Source organism: Hibiscus syriacus, unplaced genomic scaffold, assembly GCF_006381635.1.
Source record: "Hibiscus syriacus cultivar Baekdansim isolate YM2019G1 unplaced genomic scaffold, ASM638163v2 tig00112305_pilon, whole genome shotgun sequence".
Taxonomy (NCBI): Eukaryota; Viridiplantae; Streptophyta; class Magnoliopsida; order Malvales; family Malvaceae; genus Hibiscus; species Hibiscus syriacus.
Genome location: NW_024063299.1, coordinates 1,991,522 through 2,001,842, shown reverse-complemented (window position 1 = coordinate 2,001,842; position 10,321 = coordinate 1,991,522). Strand labels below are relative to the sequence as shown.

The 10,321-nt window shown below is 34.0% G+C and overlaps 1 pseudogene; it reads left to right on the top strand.

Moving 5' to 3' along the window:
* Window positions 1-724: 724 nt before the first annotated feature.
* Window positions 725-2,804, top strand: LOC120177688 (annotated as a pseudogene).
* Window positions 2,805-10,321: the final 7,517 nt, after the last annotated feature.

Below are 10,321 nucleotides of genomic sequence, written 5' to 3'. Positions count from 1 at the left end.
TATAGGGATGGTCCTGGAATTTTGCTCGTGTCACATATTCAGTTTGTAGCAATCTCATCATTTTCCTGAAGCTAACCTCGACTCAATTAAACCATATGAAACCTTTTTCAAAAAATATATTGTTGAAATTAATTACATATTTACATGAATTTGGGGATGAAATTAAAATATTCAAATGTTTGGGGACCAATTTAGAAAGAGGGTCATAGTTTAGGTATGAAATTAGAATGTTCAAAAGTTTAAGGATTGATTTAGAATGAGATTCATAGTTTGAGGATGAAATTGGAATCTTTAAAAGTTTGAAGACCAATTTAAAATTAAAGTTATAATTTAAGGACATATGATGCAATTAACTCAATTAATCTTCAAATTTATCTTCTGACTAGACAAAAATTAAACATCAAATTAAACCTTATACAAAATGCAGGTGCCAAAATGTATATTTACCCAAATTTATATCAGTACTGTGAATCCAATAACTCAACCGGCATGTCACGCAAGCTCTTCCCCTCTTTATATGAACTCCCAGTCTCTAGCAGGGGTGGATGTACATGGCTCCATATAGAGCCATTGTACATTCATTATTTTGAGAAAAATATTAAATTTAATTTAATTTGTTAATAGGAATAGAAAAAAATAATAAAATTTGCATACCAAAATTTTTTAGAATAGGATATTAAAATTTTGGACCCCTACTTTTTAATTTCTAGATCCTACACGGGAAATGGCATTTCGATCATTAGCAACCAGGATAACCCTAACCTTGGGTCTCAACTCGACGAGGCTGACTCAGTCTCGTGCCTTGCAGACCTTCTCGCTACCCGATCTTCCTTAAGATTATGACGCATTGGAGCCGGCCACCAGTGGAGAGATTATGCAGCTTCATCATCAGAAGCATCATCAAACTTACATCACTAACTATAACAAGGCCTTGGAGCAGCTCCATGAGGCTATCCAGAAAGGTGATTCTTCCACCGTCGCTAAGTTGCAAAGCGCCATCAAGTTCAACGGCGGGGGTAACTTTTTTTTTTTTTTAATATTTTCTCCCCCTAATTTACTTGCTTGTTGCATAGGGGTATGGAAGTATATAGGATTTTGGAATTAGTAAATGTTAAGAATCTAATCCTTTGGAATGATTAGAGTTCATGATTTTACGTTTTAGCAATTAGCAAAAAGCTAGAGATTAAAAAATTGTTAAGATTTTGATTAGAAGGAATCATATGAGATACTAGCATAGCTGATAGCTCATTTTTGCTCGGTGAATGATTCTTAGTAATTAGGATGTTTCTTTGTAGCCTCAGTCATCATTTTGTTTCATTTCCAATCCTCAATTTGCGATTACATTCAGTCCCTTTCATGTTGAATGACTGTTATCTCGTGCAGGTCATATCAACCACTCAATTTTTTGGCAGAACCTTTCCCCTCTTTGGGTATGTTAATATTTACATGACAGGACGGAGGAGGTGAGCCTCGAAAGGGTTCTTTGGGTTGGGCAATTGATGCCAACTTCGGCTCATTGGAGTCGTTGACTCGGAAGATGAATGCTGAGGGTGCTGCTTTGCAAGGCTCTGGTTGTGTGGTCAGTGATTTTTTTTGTTATAGGTTCACTTATTTTTTTGTTTCCTTGGGCTTCTAATCATGAATGGTTTGCATCTGTCACTGCTTACTCTTTCTTCTCTTGTTTGCTTACTTTTTTTCTTGACAGTGGCTTGGGCTGGACAAGGAATTGAAGAAGCTTGTGATCGAAACCACTGCAAATCAGGTGTGCTTGTGATATTTAGTTTAAAGTCATCCACGAACAATTATGGGACTACTTGATTTGTTCACTTAAATGTGAATCTACTTATTTCTATGCCCTGCTTATTATGCTCTGGTGGTACACTTAATAACTGATAATATCTTATATGAGTTGTGGCCTCTGGAAGATACACCATGTTACAGGGTTGCCCATTACTTTACAGGCCTATGATGTGAGTTTTTTAAGAGAGATCAGTTGTACTTGGTTTCTGTAAGGGTGGAGTCATGTCAAGTTTAGACTCCCTCGTAAGAGTATAAAAGCTACAAATTGAGAAGATTCTGACGTATGTTACTATAATTATGAAATCTTTGCTGCAGGACCCACTTGTGACTAAAGGGCCACATTTAGTTCCTTTGCTTGGGATAGATGTTTGGGAGCATGCATATTATTTACAGGTAAACTTGCAAACTTTGCTGTTATAATATGAGCTCAAATGTGAATCAAAGATCAGTATATGTATATTGGAGATCAAGACAATGCCAAAGTAGCCTTGTTACATCTGTGATCCTTTGATTTGATTTAAGTAACTTTTACCTTTTTTAGTTTTTGAAATATATACATTTGATAAACTTTATTCGTTTGCGTCAATAAGCTTATGAGTGCATCATATATCTTGTTTCCAGTTAAGAGAATCTCAGTCATATATCTTGCTTTTCACATATATTACTAAGGGGTGTCCAAGAGGAAGGGGTTGAATTCACCCCCTCACTAGAATTGAGGTTATCCATTGCTCTGATATATTGACGACATCCGCTGTGAATCTTTCTCTTTGACTTCTGGGTATAAAGATATTCTTGTAATGTGTTATTGTGATTTATGTTTTTAAGGAGCAGTACAAGAATGTTAGAGCATACCTGGACATATGAAAGGTCATCAATTGGAAATATGCAAATGGAGTGTGCGAGAAAGAAAGTGCTTGAGGCTGATGTAGAGAGAATTAAGAGGCACCTTATTGGCTGCTGTGGTTTGGTTGGCAATGGTAAACGGAGTAATAAGAGAATGATGTACATTGGGAGTTAATTTTCTTAGTATGAAAATTAATAATATTATCTTATCAAAAAAAATTAATAATATTAAGCTTTATGGTTAAAACTTGTGTTGTATTTGCACTTGACCGTTGCTTTTGGGTATTTTTTTCTTAGTGAATTGCCTTTGTTGATCCCCTCTCATCCGACTTATTATACATATATATTGATACATCTACACATCACCCTAATCTTTCACTTCAACTTTTAAAAATTGTACTTGTATCCATGTGAAAGTAATAATACTATATACCATCCTATATTTTCACTTAATGAAAGGTTTGTTGTATCCATGTGAAATTAGGGTTACATTAAACTATAATATTATTGTTGTTTTATTTTGTAATGCTTTAGGTCAAAATGTAATTTTATCATTGATTTAATTCTATAATTTTAGATCAAGGGACTAAATTTGAAATATTGTCATCTAGGATAGGATCAAGGTTCTTTCTGCCTTCTTTTACTAAAATGATCAATAGCTTAATGGCCCTATGATGCACTCCAAGGCTTGGCCCTCTATAGGCCAAATGACTTCTTACATCATCTCCATTGAAGAAAGCTAAAATTGATTTAGTTTAAATGTGAGTTGCTCTATGTCTGAAAAAGCTCCTGAGAATCTCGGAACCTCTTTAAACTTCTAGGGATCCAAGAAAACCCTGTTCACGGGATCCTCCTTCCCCCTAACCGCCTGTCCCCTCCACCAAGCAGCCTTCTCATCTCATGGATTGCGATGATGCTTCAATGATTAAACCCCCAATTTCGTACAAGGATATAGTCACTGGTAGACGCAAAGCCCTTCAAACTCAATCTGTTGATCAGTTAATCATATTGAGGATGAAGATATTGATTTATTGGAAGATGACATCCGAGTAGGGGAAAGGGATGAAATACTATTCATTGAGTTCTCCGATCGGGTACAACACTTGGCTATAAAAAGGTATGGACTTTACTCTGATTTTCAAAGTTATTGGCCGCAAAGTCGGCTATAACACCTTCCATAATCGTGTCTATAACATCTGGAAGCTGTCGTGTCTGATTAAGTTAATAGATATCGAGAACGACTATTTTCTGATGAAGTTCTCCTGCAGGCTAGACTATCTCAAGGTTTTATCGGATGATTCGTGGACTATCTTTGGCCACTATGTGACTGTTGAACCATGGTCTGTTGACTTTTGTCCGACTCAATCGAATTCCAGTAGAATCATGGCATGGGATCGATTACCAGGTTTGTCGATTACTTGTTATAAACATAAGTATGATCGAGGCCATTGGGAATTGGATTGTATCTGTTGTTAAGGTTGATTACCAGACTAATAATGGTCGGCGCAGCCGCTTTGCCCGTATGGCAGTGAATATAAATTTGCGTAAACCACTGGTCTCTAAAATTGATATAAATGGCAGAACCCAAATTCTGGAATATGAGACTCTTTCAACTGTTTGCTTCGAGTGTGGAATCTATGGGCATCTGAAAGATATTTACCCCCACACAAGCTACATCTGTGACAAAGAACAATGAGATTTCTGAGGCTTCTCACTCTTCGACCTCCAAACAGAGTGTACCTCCAACCCCCTCCGGTCCCGAATGAGGCTTTTGGCCCTTGGACGATGGTCGAGAAATGACAACGACACAATCAAAAGAAACCTATAAAGGTGGCCGATGGGAATGCAAATACTAGTATTGTTTCTTCATCCTTTAGTCCACTTATCTCGGAGAAGAGACTAACACAGAGCCTGAAATACCATTCATTGACAATGTTTCGAAAACAGCTCAGCAAGCTGACAGACAAGATACTGGTGTGATCAATGAAGGCATAACAGTCTCGGCTCTAAAGAAAAACCATGGAAAATCAAACGCTGCTCCTCAGGCTTCTCGCAACCCCGCTTATGCTAATAAAGCCAAGCTCAAAGGGAAAGTGTCTACTTTCAGTATAAACCCCATCGGTACCTCTAATTCAATATCCTCGAATATTATTCTCAATCATGGCACTAAGTTACAACCTGTGAGCTCCTTAAAGCCCCCGTTAGCACCCAACCAGAGGTAGGTTTAAACCGAATCTGGGATTTAAATTGTGGTTTCAGTCGTATTTTTGATCGCATTGCGTTACCGTGGTTACGGATATTGCGGTCGTGATTTTTTTTTTTGAAGGAGCAGATTTTTTTAATAAAAAAATCTGTTTTTTTTAAATTAAAATAACAGAATAATAGCAAAATAGCGGTCCACTATTGTCGTGATTGGCCATGTTCCATTAAATTACGGCCGTGATTCGCCGTTATTGGTGTGATCCCGCTTCATATTATTATTTTTCGCGATAACGGTTTCGGACAATGTCACGACCACAATATACTGTTACTATACTGTTATTCGACTGTTTTTGAATCCATGCCCAATAGCATTCGGATGTGTCCATCAAGTGTCCACCAACACACCATGGATGCATCTTTGCTACCGGCTGATGATTCCTCAACCATGATGGGGTAGTTCATCCGCCCTTCACCTTAATCTTCTGGATTTACTTTTTATTGTTTTGAATTCCCAGGGTTGTGGGAACAACACGTTTTTACGAGTTGCTAAACAATATATGCGAGACAATCAACTTGACATTTTTGCTTTTGTGGAAACGAAGATCAGTGGGAAGCATAGCGGACAAAGTTATTGCTAAGTTGGGTTTCCAAATTCTCATAGAGTTGAGGCGAGCGGTTTCTCTAGAGAGGTATTTGGCTTTGTTGGTCTGACAAGTTCCAGATTAATATCTTCTTCCATTTTCAGTTTATTCTTTGTCGACTTTGTGATCTCCACCAGTTTTTCCTTTCTTGCCACGGTAGTTTATGTTAGCCCATCTCCAAGTAAAAGACAAGCTTTATGGAACTATTTAAGGCTGCTTGCTTCAGTTATCTCTGAACCTTCGCTTATTGACGATTTTAATGCAACTCTATCTGATGCTGAACAAAGGTTGTGCGACCTCTAGTAAGTCTGATTCCAATTTCATGAACATGCTTCTTGATACTGAGCTTTATGATTTGGGATTTCATGGCTCTCCTTTCAATTGGTACAATGGTGCTAGTTGTCATCACGTTTTGAAAAGTCAAAAAATCGTTTTAGGTTTAGCTTTGACTAAATTGAGATTTTTTTTAAAATCAAATAAAATCATTCAGTCGTCATAAACCTTAATTTAGGGTGTGATTACACCCAATTATTTTACCATTTTAATAATATTTACTTTTGTAAAATTATTAAAATACTAATTTAGGCCTGCAAACCAAAAAATGAGTTTAAGAGTCGATTACGTGTGAAGAATGATGAACACCCTCATAACGTCCTAAATTTGATACCTAATTGATTATGTTATTGTTTTTGTAATATAATTTACAAACTCAAATTTAATTTAACTATAAATCTCCTTTATAGATGACCATACAAATTCCAATTTATTAATCTTTGACTTTATGAAGAAAAACCCGATATTTAGCCATTACCCATCGAAAAGAAAAAACATCTTAAGAGTTAAAGCAATCAATTTTCTTTCCGATTGAAATTAAAAAATCATTATTCTATTAAAAAATTATTTATTAAACCATATTTCAAGATCATATGAACAAAAAATAATCATATTAAACAATAAAATTAACTAATAAATTACCAATTATTTTATAAAGAACAAAGAATGTTCGATTATTTATAAATATCGAGACCAAACTTTTTATAAGTGTAAACATTTTCTCGATAATCTAAATATTCAACATTTCCCTTTTCTCTCATACCCCAATTTTAAATAAAATCATTTTTTAGGTTTCACTTGTTGAATCTCTCTTTTAAAATTATCAGAAAAATCTTCTTATGCCTTAAGACAATCATCACGATAGCGTTAAAATACAAGTGCATTACCCTAAGTCCAATTATTTGATCTGATGAGGTAATGCTTATGAGGATATCATGCTTTTTAGATTAAACGATGCATAAAACTATATTCTTATATGTGAACAAAATAAATGTATTCATAATTATATACGTACAAAATTAATAAACATACAACTGCAAAATATACATGCTATTTACAAGTTAAAACTTAATATGAAAAATAATAATTGTATGGTATACCAAAATTATATTATAAAAGATCTGCAATAGGTACGAAATATATATGTATATCTATTACAACAGATTACAAAATTTAAGATTAAGCTATGCAGTACACGTAACGTATATAATATGGAATATATACATAAAATACAAACAGACATATATATATATATATATAAACACATTTAACGTTATAATTCATCATAACACAAAGTTTAAGTATGTACACATATATAAGGTAAGTAATCTCAAATAATAAAATAGGAATATTATAAAGTTTTATATTCAACGAGCAATATATATGTAAACAAATTTATATTTACAAAGTAGTTTCTATGTACCATAAATAAATATATAATAATAAATAGATATATGATCATGGATAATTAGTGCAAAGACTTATGTATATATGGAAAATAAATAAATAAATAAATAAAATGATCAATCACATACAAATAAATGGAAAATTAAGATAAGAGCAGAAACTAAATATAGAAATATTAATGAAGGAAATAAAATACAATTTCAACAAAATTAGCATGAGATTAGATGCTTTAAAACGTGACTATTGCATTAAATAAAGAAATAAAATAAGGACTAACACAAACAAAGAAAAATAAAAAGGCCAAACTAAAGAGCATGAATCTAGGGTTTATACTAATATTCAAAGGCTAAATAAATAAAAGATTAACTACATACCAATATAAAACTAGCACAAATCAAGGAGGTGCACAACGAATAATATTATGATTTTAGTGACTAAATCAAAAGATAGGCAACGCTTTCATTTGAAATCAAGATAACAAAGATGCATTAAAACAAGAAACAATGACCATATCGATTCCAAATAAAGTACAAACGACCGAACATGAAAATTTACCCTTTATTCAAACACGCGACCCAGGAGGAAGCTTTACTATAAAACTTAAAAAAAAAAATCATTTAATCTCAATTTTATCAAAATTTCTAGAAACCCTCCCCTAAATCTCTGAACTTCGTTTTATTATTCAAAAGAAAGCCCTAAATGTTCTTCATTTCTCACCGGTACATGAACATTACCAGATTTCGATGATTGACCACTGTATCAGACGCTGTAGTCGGGGGTGGAATCCAAAGAGATTTAACCCACTTTACTATATCTGGACCATCCAATCTTCACTTGATCGGCTTAGTGGCTGGAGGGTTAATGATAAATCTTAATCACCTTTGGGTTATGATGCATGGGCCTCCTTACTTTTGGACTTGGTTTGGGTCAAAAGCTGTTGGACCACCTTTTATAATATTTGGTCTGTAAAAGAAATATATATTATTAATAAAACTTCATTTCATTTTATTAAATTAATAATAATAAAAATAATAAAGGAGAAGAAATAATATACCAATATGATAATAACTTAGTTAAAAATTAGGCTAAAAATAAAATGATAAATACATAATAAAATAACTCATACTTAAACTTAATTATTTTAATGGAAAGAAAAAATTTAATTAGTTCTCGAACAAATCCCGTACAAAAATATGTGTCTAGAGTTGTCCCTCTTTGCCTATTTTCGTTTAACAAGAATATGGTAATGACGAAATAGACACAAATTTTCGTTCGATGTTAATGTCCAATCTAAATTTCAAGAATCATCTTTAAATGAGATTAGAATAATTTCCTCTTTTTGAAAATGGACTCTAAATAGTCTTGTTCCTTTGATGTCAAGACTCATTCATTTCTTCATCCATAGTAATCAAATCTGAAAATAATCTTGCTCATTTAAAATTAGAATGTCAAATCATAATCAGTGAATGATTTGTTTCTTCTCCTAGGGACGCCAAATTTGAGAACGATCTTGCTCATTCAAATTTGAGGACGCCAAGTCATAGTTAAAATGATTTGCTCATTTGTTTGAGGATTCCAAATATGGGAATGATCTTGCTCCTTCGAATTGAGATGCCAAGTCATTGTTAAATGATTTGCACCTTTGTTTCAGGATGCCAATCTGGGAATGATCTTGCTCCTTCGGATTCGAGGACTCCAAGTAACTGTTAAAATGATTTGCTCATTTGTTTGAGGATGTCAAATTTTGGAATGATCTTGCTTCTTCGGATTCAAGGTCGCATCATAATCAAAGGGGTAATTTGCTTCTTCGTTTGAGGATGCCAAATCATAGAACAATCTTCTCATTCAGATTCGCTGACGCCAAGTGGTGAAAGGGGTGACTCGCCCCTTCGTTTGAGGACGCCTAATTTGGGAATAATCTTGCTCCTTCATATTTAAGGATAGCAAGTCATATTCAATGGGTGATTTGCTTCTTCGTATAGGGATACCAAATTTGGGAACAATCTTGCTCCTTCGGATTCGAGGACGTCAAGTCGTAGTTGAACAATAACCTTCTACATTACCTTAGTAGAATGAGCTTTCATGTCATATTTAAAACAAAAGTCGTATACCTTGACAGAAATGGGTTACATGTATATGTGCAAAATACAGATGCAACCTAATATACTTAAATGTTATATGAAGGGTGTAGATGCAAAAAATGACATATGTTCTCTTCTTGAGTTCACGAAGTAGGATCCTTCAAGTTTTTGTTACTCTTATTTCATCACGGTGGTCTATATATCTTGTTTCCATGTATCTTGATCAAACCAAATGTGTATTGGGATCAAATCTCTGAATGTCAATTTATGCTTGTCTAACTCAATATGGTTTAAAGCTTCGTCAATTTCTTTGCCTTGAATAGTAAGTTCATATATCAAATGCTTTTTCATTTTGAAGCATCATCCTCTAAGCTCCATTTAATCACCATAAGCCTTCAAGGGATTCACCAGTTTTCTTCTATCTTTAAAATGGATACCTCGACATTCCTTTATTGATCATTATCTTCTGAAACCTACCCCAGTTCTTATCATCTATGTGATCTTTTGTCAAATCAAGCTTGTACTTTTTAAAGAACAATCTAGTCATCTTATACAACTGTGTCCTTTCTGTCTTATGTTTTTATTTCGTTTTTAGTAGAAAAAATATCAAAATAATTGTTTTCTCTTGATGCACGTCTGCCTTGGATTCTTATCACAGCTAGTTACACAAATTTGATGTCTTTTTTTATCTCTAAGCTCAATTGCTTCATCCGAGTACCTCAAGAGAGGGGAAATGGAGCCTCTATACTCGAGTCTTTTGATATGTCAAAAATTAGATGATGTCTTCATTGCTTCTGCATTGCTCATTCTTCTTGCACCGACTTTTACTTGTTGCCTTACTTTTTATTTGAGGTAGAATGTACCTCATCAGCTTTAAGGAAGTCCTTTATTCCCGAGAGATTGTCTTGTTTGCTTGCCCAACTAATAGCAAAAAAAGACTACTTTTGAGATAGACTGAATTGTCATTATCACGTAGCCTTTTCCATGACTTTGACTTATAGACATATTTCCTTG